Genomic DNA, 19,196 nt, shown 5'->3' on the forward strand with positions numbered 1-19,196 from the left:
ACCTTTTAGAGAATCTTGCCTTGGAATCCCTCAGCCTCACCATGGGGAGAGGGGAAGATTTTAAAGTGCAGAGGTCAGAGCCAGGTGTGGCGGCACACGCCTGTCATCCCAGCGCTTGGAGGCTGAGGCAGGAGGATCATTGCAAGGATCCTCCTGACCCAGCCAGGGCCACACCCAGCCTCGCTGGCCTTCCCTAAGGCCAGAAGGAGGTGACCTATTTCTTGAGTGGAACCAGGGACTGACCCCAGGGCCTCTGCACTGAGCCATGACCCCCAGCCCTTTCTCCTGTATCGAGACAGGGTCTGGCTAGGTTGCTATGCTGTGGCTTCAGGGTTCCAATTTTTGATCCTCCTGCCTCAGCCTCCTGAACACTGGAATGACAAGGATGTGCCACCAGGCGCCACTCAATGAGATCTTTTTTATAAAGCTTTTTTAATATATTCAGTGCTCAGTAACTCTAGCTTGAGCTGCGATACAAGTACAACGCTTCAGTTGCGCAGGAGGTGCGCAGAAATCAGAGCCACCTCTGTTTCCAGGCCACCGGGTCACCGCCAAGCCCCGCCCCCTGCAGGATCGGCTCCGCCCCTAATCCGCACTGTAGCGGCCTGCTGTGAACTGCGCACGCGCGGGGCTACTCCCGCCCCCACCGTGGGAAAATCATCTCCTAGAAAACCAGTCCCTGGCGCCAAAAAAGTTGAGGACCGCAGCTATCATAAAACATCCCGCAAAGCTGGCCGGAATTTCTGATGTACTCTGTAACTCCTGGAAGTGTAAAATGATGCTAACATTAAAAACTCATTTGGCGCGGGGGGGGGGGGGAGAGCTCATTTTAGGGGCACTTGGTTAGCATGCGCGAAGCCCTGGGTTCCATCTCCAGCACCTTAAAAGTTCATTTAACATAACATCGCGATTTTATTTTTTTATTTATTTAGTTTTTGTCTTTTTCCTTTTTATCAGTACCAGGGATCGAACTCACAACTGCCTGCTTGCAAGGCAGGCGCTTATGCCGCTGAGCTACATCCCCAACCCCTTTTATTTTATTTCTTTAAGGTAGGGTCTCGATTTCTAGTGCCAGCTGGCTTTGAACACCCTCAAACGCTGGGATGACAGGCATGTGCCACCACGCCTGTTTTAACTTTTTTTTTTTCCTGACCTGGAATGGTGGTGTTCACCTGTAATCCCAGCATTCCAGGAGGCCGAGGCAGGAGGATTGCAAGTTCAAACGCAGCCCGGGCAACTTGATGAGACCATACCTCAAAATGAGCAGAAGGGCGGGCTACAGCTCAGTGAAAGGCCCTGATTTCAATCCCCAGTACGGCAAAAAAGGTTTTTTATTTAAAAAGTTAATTTTTTTTCTTTTTAAAAATGCTGGCTTGGCTGGGGATATAGCTCAGTGGCATAGCGCCTGCCTGGTAGGTGCAAAGTCCTGAGTTCAATTCCCAGCACCAAATATACCAATTTAAATAAATAAAGCCGCTGACTGGCTTTCTTTGAACTCACGCTAATTTGTTGAAATACTCACTGCCAACTGCAGGTGGCGCCCAAGCTGCAGAAATGTCTTAACTGGCCCTTGCAGGATTAGCTCCACCAGGCACTGTCCCTTTGGGACTGGTGCTGCTGGGTCCCTGAGGCAAGAGGGATGCATGGCCCTGACAGCAACTGTCACCGGAGATGCATGATGAAAGGGCTGGAGCAGCATCCTCACAGAGCTGCTAGAGGCCAAGACTACCCCTCCATTTTACAGGGAACTATGTCTCTGTCTCTGTCTCTCTCTCGGCGAGGTCTCACTATGTAGTTCTAGCTCACTTTGATAGCTTTGAACGTACTCTGTAGCCCAGGCTGGCCTTAAACATGCAGTGATCCTCCTGCCTCAGCCTCCTGGGTGCTGGGATTTACAATTCTTTCAACTCTTAAATTCACCGCAGCTCACAGGAAGCTGCAGATAGGACAGGGGGGTCCTGTACCTTTGTCCTGCTTCTCTAACAACACTACAAAACTACGTGATAGCACCACGCAGAGAGGCCGGTTTTGCACACCGAGCGTACAGACTGAATGTAAGGGTGGTCCCATGGTGCTTTGCTTTGAGACTCAGTGTGCACATAACAGCTGTTCAGAGGGTGCAATTCAAGCAGGAGTGGTGGCACACGCCTGTCATGCCAGCTACTGGGGAGGCTGAGGCAGGAGGATCTAACTTCAGTATCAGCTGTGCAATTTACGATGATTTTTTTTTTCCCAAAAATAAAAAGAGCCAGGAGATGGGGCTCAGGGCAGAGTCCCTGGATCCGACACCCAGCGCTGCAACATAAATAATATGCACAGAGTTTGCTGGCTGGTGGCACACTCTACGGTGTGCAGTGATGGCATCACCCACAGCATGGCATCACCCCAAAAAGCTGGCCCCATCCCGTGAGTGGTCACCTGCCCCCGCCTGCCCCTGGGGAGGGGACACATCCTGTCTCTGGCGTTTCCTGTCCACGGACACCACAGAGTCCAGTGTCTCTCACTATGCATGACACCCTCAGGGTCTGTCCACGCTGTGAAGTGTCACAGCCGCACCCCAGCCTGGCTGTGTGATGCCCCTGCATGGGGACGGCCTCCACGTGTGTCCCTCTGTGGATGCCAGGGCTGCCCCCATCTTCTGGTGGCTCTGACCGGTGTCCTGGCCCAGGCCGCCCTTGAGCCCACAGTGGTCACTGCGGGGCCCTGGGGTTCCCTCAGCGCAGACCAGCTGGGGCTGCAGGACAGCTCGGCATGCATGGGTGGCCGCGTCTGGCAGCTCTGTCCCTGGGCACAAGACGCAGCCAGGCTGCAGGCAGTGCCAGCTGGTGCTCTGTGGTCCTCCATGACCTTCACTCGAGCTCCACCAATGACGCTGGCCTTTGGGTCCCTTCGGGATGGCTCACAAGCCCCGGGGACCATGAGTGGCCAGGAGGGTGGGTCAGGGCCTCTGGAGAGACCAAAGGAAGGCCCAGGAAAGCGGGTGCAGATGCCCAGGTGCCAGGGCGCAGTGCGGGGCTCAGACTGGTGACCAGATCGCTTGGGACCGAGGGGCAGGCAGGTATAAGTGACCCCAGGCCTCTGGGGACCAAGCACAAGGAGCAGATGTCACCGCTGGCCGCAGACCGAAGCCAGGACCTTCACACCGGGCTGTTTCCAGCCCTGTACCTTTTTTGTTCTGAGGTCAGGTCTTGCAAAGATGCCCAGGCCGGGCTTGAACTTGGGATCCTCCTGCCTCAGCCTCCCGGGGAGCTGGGCCGGGCCTGTGTCAGAGCCCAGCCCCGTGTCATCCTGCACCCTTCCAAAGTGTGCGGCTGAGCAGCTCTTAGGATAAACCCAGTTCCCATGCCCCCCAGAAGAAGCCACGCCTGTAACCCCCACAGGGATCTGAGCCCGTGTCACCGGGCGATGGGAGCCCTGCCCACCACCATGGTTCAACGGGTGCACACGCGGACAGAGAGGTGACAGCTCATGAGAGGGACCCTCCCGATCCATGGTGACAGGAGCCTGGGGTACTGGGGCCCCGGGCGGCACCACACATGACAGGAAAGCGCTTGGCCTGGGCACCAGCTAGGCTGTGACATCAGTCACCGTGAAAACAGGAAAACAGAAAGGCCTCCGTCGCCCGCTTCAGGGCCTGCGTCCTTCCGGGCTCCTGTTTCTGAAAACACTTGGGGACGCACACCCTGGAGCACTGTGACACTGGGACGGAGGTGGCTGTGGTCACCATGCCCACTGGAGACCGCGGTCAGCGATCACCTGGCCTGCTGAGGTCCCAGGGTGCTGCCCACGGTGACCCCCACGCTGAGCAGGGAGGGACACAGAGCCCGTCCGGGAGCTGGGTCCTCTGGTCACCCGGGACGCGTCCTGCTGCCTCTGGAACGGGGAAGGACGGCGCTGTCCTGCCTAGACACTGACCCCAGGCCCCTGGGCACTGCGCATGCCTGGGCAGGGAGCTGTCGCCACCCGCCCATGCCCAGCTCCGAGCTGACCCAGGGTGCTGGGTTTCTGACCCCTGCCCGCCCCGTCCTCTCCTTCCTAACACCACCTCGAGACACCGGGCCCCTGGCACGGCTCCTCAGGGCAAAGGGACAGCTCCCCTGGTGCCCTGCACAGGTCCGGCAGAGCTGGCTGCTGAGCCCAGGTCCCCTGCTCATGTCCCGCTCGCTGCCTTAGACCCGGCTCAAGTGACATGAACAGCCCGGGTTGGGAGCCGGGGCAGGCGGGTGCCACGGGCAGGGGTGCAGTGGGGACCGAGGGGCAAGGGGCCGACCCAGCCTGACTCCTGTTGTCCCTCTGCCACACGCCGCTGCCCCGCCCTGTCCCCAGCTGTGTGCTCCAGGGACAGCAAAGTGCCGGCCACCATCCAAAAGCCAGGTGTGGAGGGACAGAGGGCACCACGTGGCCAGCAGGTGGCACCCGAGTCCCCTGACCAGCATCTGGATGCTGGGGTGACTCAGCTGACCCAAGACAAAAAGATCAAACACTGACCACAAACCCAAATCCCGACCCAGCCAGAGCCCTGAGAGAGCCGCTCCTGAAGCCCAGAGCAAAGGCGACACTGAGAAGCAGGACGTGGTAGGGAGGAAAGGAATCACCTGACTTGAGCAGTGGAGGAAAGACCAGAGAAAACATTTCTCCATAACAGATTTATGAAACGGCCAGTAAGTGTATGAATAACATGTTCAACAAGCTGGGTGTGGTGGGGCACACCTGTGATCCCAAACCTTGGGAGGCTGAGGCAGGAGGATTGCCCAGAGTTCAAAGCCAGCCTGGGCTAACTAGTGAGACATGTGGTGTGGTTTTGAGGCATTGACTCTGTTCTGACTTGTTACGCAGCACTAGCTGACCGATACAAGAGGCGATGACGGTCATGGTAGGTTAGCGACAGGAATCCATCCTGAGAAGCAGGTCCTCAGATGATTTCACTGCTATGCCAGTAACACCCAGCTTGCCCCCCCTCCACAGTGCAGGGTGCAGGACCTTCACTCCTGGGGGCCACCAAGGGAAGTGGCTACGTGGTGTTTGACTGTATCTAAGTAAATCACTCCAACAGCAGAGTAAAAATCATAGTTTGTGTACGCACAGATAGTGGTTTGTACGCCTAGACTCATACATAGACATGTATTCATGCACATCAGAAAGGGCACAATCAGGCTGGGCACGGTCATGCACCCCTGTCAGGCCAGCACTCGGGAGGCTGAGGCAGGAGGATCGCTGCGAGTTTGAGACCAGCCTGAGCTACAGAATGAGCTCAAGGCCGGCCTGAAACACACGGTGAAAATATCCGCAGGGAGCAGAGCCTTGCTGGACACCTCCGGCCAGCACCCCGGGACCCGACCTCCCCCAGGACAGCAGGGCCATCCCTGTGCTGCCGACTCTGACAGTGGCCACGTGTGGTGAATTCGGGCGGACACTCGGCACGACCAGCCAAGAAAGCAAAGCTCTGTGACCTGGCAGGAGAGGGTCCCCAGGCCTTGGCCAGTTCCATCTGCCCAGGGCCATTGTGTCACTTGGTCCCCTTAATACGAGTGTCCCTGAGGGCGCCGAGCGGTGCCCAAGGCCCCCAATCACTCCGTGCCAGTGTGGCGGTCACAGACGTCCCCTGGGGACAGAATCACGCTGGGGCAGGGAACCCGGAGGGAGGGCAGGGACAGCCAGGGCCCTGGGGGTGACAGCCGGCAGCCCCCGCGCGTCCTTGCTGACGTCCCGTCCCGCACGTGGCAGCGGTGGCTCCTCTCCGGGTGCAGCCCCCGCGCTGTCTCCTGTACCCGAGCTGAGGCTGCCACTCATCGCCACGGCAACCATCTAACTGTGTCACCTCCGGGCGCTGACAGCCAAGGCGGAGCACAGCGCGGGGGCTGCTGACAGCTCCCGCCCAGGCGGGGTGCAGGAGGAGGTCACGGTCACGGTCACGGTCACGGTCACAAGGCTGACGGGGCCGAAGGACCCAGCACGGGCCCTCAGCCGTGAGCCTGGTGCCCTGCAGCCCCCAGAGCCCCGCACCCCGGACGCACAGGTCATGTCCACTGCACGGGGCAGGCCTTCCCAGTGCAATGCGGCCATTGTCGCCTGGGCGCTGTGACCCGAAAGGCGTCCTCATGGGGCGACCTCTGCCCCCCGACCACCACCACTGCAGATGCTGGCCGCGTCCCTGTGCTCCAGCCCCCATGCTGGGAGCTCCCCTGGTTGTGACAGCCGCAGACGTCCCCAGACATCTCTCAGTGTCCCCTGGGCACAGAATCGCCCGTTGTCTCCGGAGCCGTCTTCACCCCCACCCTTGGACGCGGGAGGCGCAGACACGTGGCCGTTGTGGGCTCGGGCCGAGGCCAGCTGGGGACAAGGAACACACTGTGTACACCATTCACACGGCAAGGGCCGCAGAGTCCCCGGAGGCCCAGGGTGGGGACGCGGCCTGGCCGAGCAGAGGCCCGCGGTGCCGCCCTGGGTAGGAGGGCGCCTGTCCGGCTCTGAGCGCTGGCCCACGCCTGTCACCCCAGCTCTGGGGAGGCTGAGGCAGGAGGGTCGCTGCGAGTTCCAGACCAGCCCGGGCTACACAGAGAGACCTCGTCTCCAAAAGATAAAAAATAAATAAATAAAATAAAAAGGCCAGGGCGAGAGCTCAGTGCGACAGCCTTGGGTCCCATCTTGTCACAGCCGAGTCGTAGGTGGAGTCCCGCCAGCCCCGCCAGGCCTCTGTTAAGCCTTTCAGAGAATCGGGAAGAGAAGGCCTGAGGCCCCGGCCGGCCCTGGCACAGGGGCCACGAAATGCCACGGGGACCCTGGACGGGGTCCGGAAAAGGCCACCAGGTAAGTTAAGGGACTCCAAAGACAGCGTGGGCTGGGACGGACCCCGGGTGTCAACACCAGCTTAGTGACCGAGACCCACGTCCCGGGTCGACGTGAGACCATCGTCATCAGGGACACACGGGGACCTCTCTCGACTGAGTTCCCCAGCTCTCCACAGGTCTGGGGCCGAGGATTCAGCTCCGTGGCCTAAGCAGCGGCCTGGCAAGTGCGAGGTCCTGAGTTCAAATCCTGGTACCAAAAAAGAGTTTTCTATAAATCTAAAACTGTTCTAAAATGCAAAGTTTATAAAAGAGAGAGAGAGAGAGAGAGAGAGAGAGAGAGAGAGAGAGAGAGAGAGACAGGCAATTAGCGATTGACGTGAGCAAACGCTTCAGAAAGCGGCTGAGGGAACGCTGGGTCCCCGTGACAGCCTGGCATAATGAGCCGATTATATAAAATCTCGAGGAGAAGGAGCTAAAAACAGGGTATGCAAATCGGCCAGGGAAGCGAGGCTGCCGACAGGAGTGGGGTACGGGGGCGCCGCCTCCTCCCCGGCCCGGTGACAGCACCCAGGACCCCGGCATGGTGGCACAGAGGGAGGCTCCCAGGGCGAGGCTGAGGGGCGGCAGGTGCTGCGTGCAAAGTTCTGCATCACGGCGTGGCCTCCGGTCTCTCTGGAGGTGACCTCGGACGCATCTGACTGACACCAGGTCAGATCAGTGGTCGGTGCTGACGTCGGCCAGCTCCATCACCCGGCACTGCAGGGTGGACACAGTGTCCCTGGCTGCTGCCCGCTCCACGCCAGCGTGACAGCCACAGGTGTCCCCAACATGCCAGTGTCCCCCAGGACCACCGTCCTACACATTATTCTACACAATGTTCCCACAGGGTACGGATGGGGAAACTGAGGCTCAGAGAGAGGATAAAACCAGCCCCGGGTCCCCTCTGCAGAAGGCAGTCACAAAAAGGAGGGCACCTTTAAGAGGGTCAAACCCACGTGGGGTGGGGTGCCCACCTGTCGCCCAGCTACCCCAGGGACTTCAAGTTTGAGACCAGCCTGGGCAACTTAGCCAGGCCAGCTCTCAAAATCCAACTGTTTTTAAAAAGGGCCACAGGCCCAGCACAGTGGCTCACGCCCACAATCCCGGCACTCGGGAGGCCGAGGCAGGAGGATCCTTCTGAGTTCCAGACCAGCCTGGACTGCACAGCAAGACCCTAAAATATAGGGGCCGGGGATTTAGCTCAGTGGTGTAAGCACCTGCTTGGCAAGCATGAGGTTGTGAGTTCGAGCCTCATTACAAAAAAAAAAAAAAGGCAAAAAAAATATATATATATTTTGTTGAAGAAGCTGAGAGCCTCCGGGGTGGAAAGAATTCCTCTGGTGCTGGCCAAGGTGACCAGCCATGTGCTCCCGGACTGTACCCCTGCACTGGAGGCCTGGAGCTCCCCCACCGCCTGCTCCCCAGAACCAGCTGGCTTCAGGACACGGCAGGGCGCGGCCAGCCTGGCCCACAAGGTTGGCCCGCAGCGCCTGCTGGGAAAGCGCTCAGCTCTTCCTCAGGCACAGCGCAGGCTCGGGGAGCCCCCCATCTAAGGTCACCTTCACGCCTGGCCTCCCCGCCCCCCACTGCAGCCTGCAGGGCTGAACACTTCTCCGGCCTCCCAGCTGGTCTCCGGCTGAATCCCCACTTCTGCACTAAGGCCTGGCGGGAAGAGGTCCTGGGGCCACCCGTCACCGCAGGTGCCACCATCCTGGGGCCGTGGCCGGTGCTGGCTGCCTGTGTCTTCACCCCAGAGCTCTGCTCGCCAAGCAAGGCTGAGAAATAATTTTGCCCCCCTCTCTCCACCAGACCCTCCTCCCGGGCCCCAGGGCTGCCACCCATCACCAGGGGCACAGTCCCCTCAAAACTGCAGAGGGCTCACGGGTCTGAGTTCCGCTCCAAGGCCCCAGTGGGCAGGGAGCCCTGGAGACAGAGATAACACCCAGGTTCAATCACAAGGGACCGTCCTGTCCCAGACACGGCACAAGATCACCCGCTCTTCCATTACTCAGAAAAATAACAAGATTTTATACTCAAAATCTCCTAATTTGGGGTGGGCGGGTGCAGTTCTGGGGATCAAATGCGGGACCTTCGCATTAAGCTCTTTTAATTTTTTTTTATATTTCGGGATAGGTCTTGCTGTCACTAAGTTGCCCAGGCTGGACTGGAACTTGGAATCCTCCTGCCTCAGCCGAGGCAGGGCTGGGATGACAGGCATGCACATCCAGCTGGTGGCGTGCATCTTCCCAGCAACCCCATCTTTGGCTGGTGCAGGAAGCAAGCTTCCATGCTGGCAGGCAGGACCTAATGGAAGGAACTAGAATCTATTGATAGCTGCAGAAGTGATGAAGATGGAGGTCCTTCCTGAGCTGAGTCTCAGAGGAGACCACAGCCTGTGACAGCCCAGCAGGGGCCAGCTAGACTGTGCCCAGATTCCTGACCTGAGGAACTGTGATATAAGAAGTATGTGTTGCTATGAACTATTATACTGGGGGGGGTGCCTATTTGTTATGCAGCACTAGCTGACTGATACAAGGCTGTTTCCAAGATGCTCAAAGGATAAGAATCTGAAATATATTTAAAAGATACAGATTTATACTGCTGAAAATCCAGATGTCTGTACACTTGGGGCAGGGAATATTGTAATGCTTAGAGTCCTGATAGGGCTACAAACTGCTGCATATAGTCCAAAGGCAGCCGTCCCTGTGCCAGCCCCCTCATGAGCTGGGCTGGGAAAGGCCAGGCTTAGACGCAGGCAAGGCTGCCAGGAGCCCAGTGTGTGGGGTGTTATCGATGGAACCAGGCTTGCTAAAGATTAGGGAATGTGACGTTACAAGGTCCCCTGCCAAGGATGGGAATTAAGGATCAAAATGACCTACACTGGCTCTGGGAAAGCCATGCAAAGAAGGGCTGGGGACACATTTCTCGGGTCCTACAGGATGCACCTGGGTGTGGTGGTGCACGCCTGTCATCCCAGCACTTGGGAGGCTGAGGCAGGAGGATCACTTTGAGTTCGAGACCAGTCTGGGCTCCAGAGTGAGCTCAAGGCCAGCCTGAACTGCATAGCGAGACCCGGCCTCAAAAACAGAAGATTTGTGCACAGGATCTGGTCACCCTGCTTCCCAGTGATGCACTGAGACCCTCTGAGGCTGGGGACCCTCCCGCGTCACCTCCTGGCACCCTGGTCTCACCCGGCAGCCCAGGGGAGAGCCGGCCGGCCCGGGCCTCCCAGGGCCTCAGCGCCAGCAGCCCCGGGGCCTCGAGGCCCTCAGCTCTGCACGGACACCACCGTCCTCATTAGACCCAATCTGTGTCACCACGCGGAGGGAAATGGCGACTTAATTACACCCAGGATGCTGCCAGGCGAGTGCCCTGAGCAGGCAGCGGGGCCTCTGGGGCGGCCGGGCTGAGCTCGTGGGAGCACGGCGGGCAGCGGACTGGGGGTCACGGCGGGGGGACAGCGGGGGCCGGGGACCCCATGAGCCCCTCCTGTCCCCAGACCCAACATTTCCCGTGTCACCTGTGCCTGGCCACCACTTAGGAAGATGGGCCCTGACCAGAGGGGAGGCCCTGGCTGACGCCCACCCTGTCACTTGGGGCGCAGGTGACACACAGTGACTAGGGATGCACGTGGCCTCAGTTTCCCCATGCACGACACACCAGCAGGGACCAGGGGATGGTCACCCTGGGGGGCCAGGCAGAGGCAGCCACAGCCCCCCTCAGCTCTGGGGTCAGGAGTGGCCTGTGGGGTCCCCCATGACAGATTCCTGCCCCGTGGCCACCCAGCCTCTGTCAGGATGAAAACCAGCAGCTGCCCTGACACTTCCCCCAGCTTCTATACAGGTTAACTCCCCAGCCACCCATCCTGGCTTTGGCATCCACCTTGGTGCCCCACAAACACGCTTAATCCTCTCCTTGCTTTGGTTCATGTCTAGGGCACCATTTAGAGGGAGGGGGAGTACAAATATTAACATAGACTATCATACACAGTGCCCTGTGCGTTCCAGAAAGTTCTAGAAGGTTCCACAGTGCCCTCACAGTGCCCTGTGCATTCCAGAAAGTTCTAGAAGGTTCCAGAAGGTTCCACAGTGCCCTCACAGTGCCCTGTGCATTCCAGAAAGTTCTAGAAGGTTCCAGAAGGTTCCACAGTGCCCTCACAGTGCCCTGTGCATTCCAGAAAGTTCTAGGCGGTTCCAGAAGGTTCCACAATTCAGCCCCTTCTATTTCTCACAGATCTTGTTCCCCAGGGTATCCTATCCCCTGAAAGCAGGTTGGACCTTTTCAACCTTCTGCTTTCAATTCTGCATTTCACCACATTCTCACAATGAGCTCCTCCCACGGAACCAGTTACCTGGGCCTGGCAAGGCCTCACTCAAACACATGACCTGCTCTGTGCCCCAAAGCGAAGGTGCCCAAAGTTGGGTACCAGACACTGAAGCTGAACAGGAGAAGCCGTCAGTGTCTACCTCTCAGCAGGGCTGGCGAAGGAAGGGCTTGGCAGGGGGAAACAGCCATCTTGGAAGTGTCCTTCAAGGACTGTCAATGGTCCTAAGCTCTGACAGGTTTTGTGGTAAAACACATCAAAATTCCAATCGCAACCACTTTAAGGGGTGCAGGTCAGTGGCATTGAGTATATTTCCCGTGATGTAACACCCTCCTCTTTCCCGAGCACTCCACCACCCCAAAACGAAGCTTTGTCCCCAGAAGTGTCACCTGTCCCCTCTCCAGCCCAGGCATTCAAGGCCATCTCCTGTTCCTGAAGGTGTTTCCCGTCCAGAGTCCACACTGTCCTTCTGTGTCCACAGAGTCCTTCTGTGTCTGGCGTCGCTCAGGGGGTGGTGTACTGTCACCCTAATGCTCAGGAGGCCGAGGCAGGAGGATTGCAAATCCAAACCTAGCCAGGACAATTTCACACCTTAGGTCAGCATGGCTCTCTAAGTTAACGCAGCGGCCATAATAAATCCCCGCTGGCTTAGTGGATTAAAACCCACTAAAACAACTGTCCCCTCTCACACAGTCTGCAGGGCAGACTCAGGGCTGCTCCTCCTGAGGCTCCCGGGAGAGCCCAGGTCCCCATCTGGCTCTTAGAGACGCCCGCAGCCATCGGCTTGTGGCCCCTTCCACCTGCAGAGCGGGCAGCGTTGTGTCTTCAGCTACTCTTGGCCCCTCATCCTCCCAACCCTGCTCGGGGGGACTCTGGGTGACACTGGGCCCCCGAAACTCAGGATGGTTCCACCCCCAGGGGCCCTCCACGCGACCCCATCTGCAGAGTCCTTTCTGCCATGGAGGTGACAGATTCATGGGTCCAAGGATGAGGAAGGGCAAATCTTTCTCTGGATAAAAAGGCTGCATCCTTCCCAGCCCGCACACCACCTACCCGGGAGGAGGAAGCGGCCTCTTTTCCAGATCAAATAAAGAGAGAGAGAGAGAAAAAACAGACACTCGGGCTAAAGAAGAAAGTGTCAGAAGTCCCTGCAGAGCTCAATGCAGATTCCAGGGCTCAGTTACCCTCAGTGTCACCGAGTTGCAGAGTTAAACCCAGACAGAAGAGCAGAAACTCAGCGACTCCCAGCTGGGATCTCAGCTACCTGGGAGGCTGAGGCAGGAGGATCTCCATGGGTTTGACACCAGCCTCATGTACCTAGCAAGACTCTGTGCACCCGGCCTCAAACAAAACCCTCAAAACCAAAATGAGACAGAAACAAACCACAAAGCCACAGGAAACAAGTCTGAAGCAAACACTCGCAGGTTAGTGCAGAGCGCTAGGCAGGAAGGCGCCGGGCTGGAGCGCAGGACAGCACGGGCCCAGGCCCACATCCGCTCTGCGGGGACCTTGGGCACCAGAGGGTGCTCCTCGGAGGCCAGGCCAGGCGGGCGGGGAGGGGGCCCTGTCACGCTGGCTGAGCCATCAGAGGCCGCAGTGCCTGTCCACCGTCCCACTGGGGCTGCCCCAGCGGAACCCAGCTGTTTCCTGGGGTCCCACCTTGCCCCCCATCCGCTGCCAGCACCACCCCACTGTGCACCCTGCTTTCCAGCCAGTCCATGCTGGGTTGGGGTGGTCCGTGCCCGGGAAGAGGGGAACCAGAATGCAAGCCAGGAAGGCTGGTTCTGTCGTCTGGGTCTCCGATCCAGGAGACCCCGAGAGACCTAAATCCGCGCCTTTTCCTCTCCCCGTCCTCCTCTGTTAAGCAGGGCTGGTGACGGAGTCTGGGCCTCCCTAAGATGTCCAGCCTGGCCTTGAACTCACAGTGATCCTCCTGCCTCAGCCTCCTGAGTGCTTATGTGCCCTGCTTTCCTTATTTTATTTTTTTTAAACTATGACATCTTAGGGCTGGGGCTTAGCTCAGTGGCACAAGCGCCTGCCTGGCCAACCTGAGGTCATGAGTTGTATCCCTGGTACCAAAAAAAAGGGGGGGGGGTGCCTTTAAAAGGCGGGGCCTGGTGGGAGGAGCATAGGCCACTGGGGGCGTGGCTTCAGGACCCACAGTCCCCATTCTCCTCCTCCCCCTCCCGCTCCACCCCTATTACGGGTTGCCCTGTAGCCCTCTCCAGGGCCTGAGCCTCGAGCGCCCCAGCCTGCCCATCGAGGTCTCTGGGCCCCCAAATCTGCGAGGTAGAAAAACTTTTGACTTTGTAAGCCAGCCTGTGTCGGCCCATTCCTTCCAGTAGCAGAAGCCCAGCTCACACTCCCAGCGCTGGCACCCTGGGTAAACTGAGGCTGCACAGCCTGTGGCGGCTTCAAAGTACCCCGCAGCAAACCAGCCAGGTCATCCCCAGATCCTCTGGAGGCTGAGGCAGGAGGATGGTGAATCAACACAACCCGTGCAACTTGAGTGAAACCCTGTGTCCAAAAAGTTAAAAGACCCAGGTGCGGTGGAATCCGGCACTCCAGGAGGCTGAGGCAGGAGGCTCTCAGGGCTGGAGTCCAGCCTGGGCAACTTGGCAAGACCTGCCCTCAAAAAAAAAAATAACAAAGGCTGGGGTGTAGCTTCCGGTACTCATGGTGTCCTCGGAGACAGACAGGGACAGAGGCAGAGGCTCACTGGGCTGCAGGTGGAGCCCGGGGTGGCTCGCATGCTTAGCACTCACAAGGCCCTGGTCCGTATCCCCAGCACCAAGACGAGGTTTAGAAACAGCAAATGCTCTGAGCGGGTCAGCTCACGGGCCCTGTGAAAACCGGATACGGCCTGTGGGCTGCGGTTTGCAGAGCCCTGGCCTGGACAACGTCAGGGCCCCTCCTGGACCCAGAGCTCGCACACTGTGATTCTAAACAAGCACAGGAGAACTTTCCAAGCCGGGACTCGGCACAAAATCCCGGGCCTTGAGTGCGTGCTGCACCCTAATCAGTCGCCCCAGACCTGCTTTTTATTTAACTCAGCACTGTAAACTGTTGGGCCCTAAAATAAAAAGAAAAGGGGCCGGGGTTGTAGTTCAGTGGGAAGAGCCAGGTTCAGCCCCCAGGACTGCAAACCCCTTTGTTCCCGCTGGGCACAGTGGTGCTAGCTTCCAATCCCAGCTACTGGGGAGGCTGAAGCAGGAGGATCTCAAGTCCCTCGCCAGCCCGGGAGGCCTCACGATAAACTCTGAAGAGGGCTGGGGTGTGGGTCGGTGCACAGCGCTTACCTGGGCTCAATTCCCTGGATACCGCAAAAACAAGGCTAAAAAACCAACTTTTAAAGGCTAGCCCTTCCATTCTGGTTTGTTCCTTCCCTTTCCCTTTTTGAGCTTTTTGAACACGGCTTAGAAAATCTTTAAAACTAGTTGTGCCATCCTGGTGTTTCTGTGGGAAGCCAGCTAGTTCCATGGCAGAAACCACAGGAGTCAGTCGTGTAAACCCCACACTGTGCAGAGGTTCAGCCTTCCCAGGGCGCCCCGGCCACCGTCCCCGCTCCTGCCTGGCCACGGGAAAGCAGGCCGGCCAGGGGGCCGTGGGGTCAGCCAGGACTCCAGGGCGGTACAGTTGGCTGTGTTTTGTGGCAGGGGAGGTGAGCCAGGGCCTTCACCCTGAGCTCCGTCCCAGCCTTTGTAATGCTGTATTTTGAGACAGGCTCCTGCCGAGTCCCTAAATTACCCAGGCTGGGCTTCAATTTGCGATCCTCCTGACTCAGCCTCCTCAAATACTAGGACCATGGCACTTTAGAGGAGGAGGCGTGTCGGGTTGAAACTCTAAGCGGGGGGGGGGTAGCCTATGGCCTGGAGGTGACCCATCTGGAGGGTCCTGGTGGTACCAGAGGACCCTCGGGCAGGGCAGGGGTATTGATAGTCAGGAGGCCGGGCCTGCGGCCGCCCCAAAAACTAAACTAGCAAAACTAGTTCTAGACAATAAGGGAATCATAAAGTTTTACTAGCAATAAATTAGCCCAGTGGCGCTTGACTAGGGGACATCCTGCCACCCAGGGGAGACAGATATCTGGGGACGCATGAGCTTTGGCTTGGGGCCAGGGGTTAGGGGGAGCCCAGGGACCTAGGACCCCACCCCAGAGAACCACAGGGCCCTGAGGTGCTCAGTGGGACACACACAGCTCTAAAGTGCTCCGTAGCTGGCGTGGTTGCTAAGTAATCCCAGCACCCAGGAGGCTGAGGCAGGAGGGTCCTTGGGAAGTTCACAGCCAGCCTGGGCTACAGCAAGTTCATGTCTCAAAACAAAACCAAACGAAACCAACCAGGGGAGGAGGCGGTGGAGGGAAGGCAGGGGAACAGGTGGGGGAAAGAAACCCCTCGCCGTGGCTGGAACCCTATCACTGCAATAACGTGGCCTTTAAGCTTTGCCAAACACCTGAAAACTCTAACGGCTTGCTTTGTATGCTTCAAACAGCAGACCAGGTGCTCCTGGGGGCGCTGCGTGGGAACCTGGCCCCCCCAGAAGAGCCAGTGAACTCACACCCCACTTCCTGCATGTGAGAGACAGTTCTCCTGTTTTCTCTTTTGCCTGTTTTAATCTTCTGTCATCCCAAAAGGCAGACCAGGAGCACACAGCCCAGGAGCGGCTGAAATGTCCCCGTGCGGGGACAGGGGACAGCTCGCCCTGTAGGCTGTGCTCCTGACCACCGGACCCCAATACCCGGGAGTGCACTTGTTTAGAGGTGAAGTCTCAGGAGCCGGGCGTGGCGGCGCACACCCGTGATCCCAGCACCGGGGAGGCTGAGGCAGGAGGGTCCCTGCGATTTCGAGGTCAGCCTGGGCCACCATAGCCAGGCCCTGTCTCAGAACATGGAGATAGGGTCAGGCTGAGGCGAGGCTGTCCTGATCCAGTGACAAGTGTCCTCGTAAAGGAGGAGACAGAGACACACAGGGAAGGTGGGCAGACGTCACCGGGGCCCTGTGGAGCCAGGACGCTGCCAGGTCTGGGTCAGAGCCCCGAGCCGGGAGCCGCTGAGCCTGCGTGTGGTGGAGCCAGCAGCCTTACCCCGCCTTTCGTGAGGCGCAGACCTTGGCAGGCCTGAGGTCCCGTCCTCCTCCTCCTCCTCCTCCTCCTCCTCCTCCTCCTCCTCCTCCTCCTCCTCCTCCTCTAAGCCTCAGTCCTGCACGATGCTGGGGACTTCGCTCTGATTCCCGGGATGTGAGCATCCGATCTCAGAGCAGTCATGCCCCGAGAGGCAGACAATCCCTTTGCCCTCCGTGCTTGGCTGGGTCACTATCTGAGCTCACAGAGTGTGGCCAGATTTGGGTCCCAACAGGTATTTCTGGAGCGTGTTTGTGGGGATCCATATCTACGGGGCGGAAAGGGGGCGCTGCTTTTGCAGAGGATAGAACATCACTATTGCAAATGTGGCCATCTCTTTGAAAAATAAAATGGTTTGAGTCTAAAATGTCTGTGCTAGGGGCAGGGTGTGGTGGCACACGCCTGTCATCCCTGCACTCGGGAGGCTGAGGCGGGAGGGTCGCTGTGAGTTCCAGACCAGCCTGGGCTGCAAAGTGAGCTCAAGGCCAGCCTGAACTGCATAGGGAGACCCTGCCTCAGAAAGACAATCAACAAACAAACAAACTGACATGTCTGTTCTGCCTCAGCCTAGTCTACAAGGCAGTGGTTCACAAGCAGGGACAGCTATGCATGGCTCTGGGGACGCGTGTGGCTGTCACTCTGGGGACATCCTGGCACAGACCAGGCAGAGGCTGGGGACACTGCTCACCTCCCTGCAGTGCCCGGGATGCCCCACAGGGACGTCCCCACCTAGGATGCCACCCGTGTCCTGGCCACTGACCCATGGCCATGATGGAGGAAGGCTGGGCCATCTCTGGCACACACACGGTCCCTCCACGCTGCACCCCAGCAGCTGAGTGTCAGTGAAACTGCCCTCTGGCCTCTTCCCTGGGACCCCTGGGCTCTGTCCCCATTCCTGTCCCTGGGGCCTGGCACCCAGGCACCTCATGCGAACCCGGCCTGGGACCCTGGCACGGACAGCCAGGCAGGCAGCAGCGCCAGGAAGCCGTGACAGCCACAGAGGGCCCGGCTTCCGCCCACACCCCCACCCCCCATGCCGCACACAAGCACCCCATTCACGTGGCTCCGGGGCCTGGCACGGGTTCCGGGCATACAGCGCGCCTTTGTAGAGCGCAGGGCAGCAGTGGCTCCGATGGGGGGAAGGGGGAGCGGGCGCCCAGGAAGCTGGGGGGGGCAGCATGGGGAGCTGGGAGGCCCGAGAGGAAAAGGCCACCCCGCCAGGCCCCCCACAAGACAGCACCTCGAGAGCCAGAGGGGGCGCTTCCAGCCCACCATGGGGGTGGCAGTGGGGGCGGGGGAGCCGGCGAGGAGGCGGCACAGTGCTGGCCAGTGTGCCCTTTAGGGGCTCATGCTGGCTGCATGGAATCCACCTCGGGGTGTACGGGACCACTGAGCAAAAGATGGTACAGATCTGCGCTCTGGTGCACTGTTAGCATAGAAAGCATGGCAGAGAGAGGACGAAACACCCCCAAATAACAACACCCCGAAACCAGTTCAGTGGGGCTCCTATTCCCAGGACAAAACCACTTAAGTAACAACAGGATGCCGGCAGCCAACAGAAGACAGTCCAGTGTCCCTGGAGGGCTGGAGGGACACACACGGCCAGGACCACCAGCGTGCTGGAATATTACTCAGCCCGGAAAATGGGTGTGGGCAGATCTTAGGAACACCACACTTGGTGAGAGAGGCCGGACACTGAGAGCCAGAGCATGGATTCCACGGCCAGGAAACGGCCAGGACACAGGAAGTGGACTTGGGAGAGCAGGGCTGGAGAAGGGACAGGTGAGGGGCTCTTAGGGAGGAGAGATCTTCCTGGGGGCGGGGGAGAAGTTCTAAAATTGATTCACTATGGCTGCACAATTTGATAAGCTTGCAAAAAATAAAAAACTCTTGAATTATCTGCTTAAAATGGATGCATTTTAAGATATGCAAATAACACCTCTATTTTAAAAAGAAAACACATAGGAGGCTTCTCTCTGCAGGGTTCTCCGGAAGCAGCGGCGGCTGTGTCTGCGGCGGCTCTGAGCTGTCCACAAGCCCCACCGCCCCCAGCAGCGGGCCCAGACGGCCGTGGGGATTCCCCCAGCTGCCCACAGCCGGCGATCCCAAGGAGGGAGACAGGAGCTGGGGGGGGGGGCTGGCATGTGACCAAGGACGCTCACCCCAAGCCTTAGCTCTCCCAGGAGGGCACAGAGGGTGACTGTGAATTACCTGGAGCTTTCAAGTTTCTTTGGAATAAGCTTCAGGCACCTTGTTAAAACCAAATATATGAGGGCTGGGGATTTAGCTCAGCGGCATAAGTGCCTGCCTTATAAGCAGGCAGTCGTGAGTTCAATCCCTGGTACCGATAAAAAAAAGGAAAAAGACAAAAAAAAAAAAAAAATCCAAACACACACAGGTGTGCCGGCACAGGCCTGTCATCCCAACACTCGGGAGGCTGAGGCAGGAGGATTGATGTGAGTTCGAGCCCAGCCTGGGCTATGTAGTGAGTTGAAAGTCAGCCTGAACTACACAGCAAGACCCTGTCTCGAAAGAGGGGCCAACTTTTGATGTCCAGAGCTAATTAACCACAATTCAAATCAACATGAGGGTTCAAAAGCCAGCCAGAAGACCCAGATAGAAATAACTCTGTGCCTGAAAATTTTCTAAAAGCAGAGTGATTTCTTTCCTCCTCCCCAAAAGACAGCACTAAACAAGTGTGACATCTGACTGGTCACACTTCCTGGCATCAAAGAGGATATAAGTGTCGGGTTTTTTCCCTGCACGCCACAGAACGAGGGATCAAATGAGGGCCTAATACTGAGCTGCACCCCAGCTTTCCTTCTCTCTCTCTCTCTCTCTCTCTCTCTCTCTCTCTCTCTCTCTTTTGCTCTGACAATTTCTCACTAAGCTGCTAAGCTGCCCAGGCTGTGTTGAAACCTGCAACC

General features: G+C 58.2%; 1 protein-coding gene across 4 annotated transcripts in view; it reads right to left on the minus strand.

Annotated features, from left to right (window-relative positions):
- Gng7 (G protein subunit gamma 7) overlaps positions 1 to 19,196 on the minus strand; it is a 69,130-nt gene that overhangs the window by 47,905 nt on the left and 2,029 nt on the right. The gene's annotated exons all lie outside the window — the stretch shown is intronic.

The sequence above is a fragment of the Cavia porcellus genome, unplaced genomic scaffold (assembly GCF_034190915.1).
Source record: "Cavia porcellus strain 051 isolate PalLab524CR breed Dunkin Hartley unplaced genomic scaffold, mCavPor4.1 scaffold_17, whole genome shotgun sequence".
Classification (NCBI taxonomy): domain Eukaryota; kingdom Metazoa; phylum Chordata; class Mammalia; order Rodentia; family Caviidae; genus Cavia; species Cavia porcellus.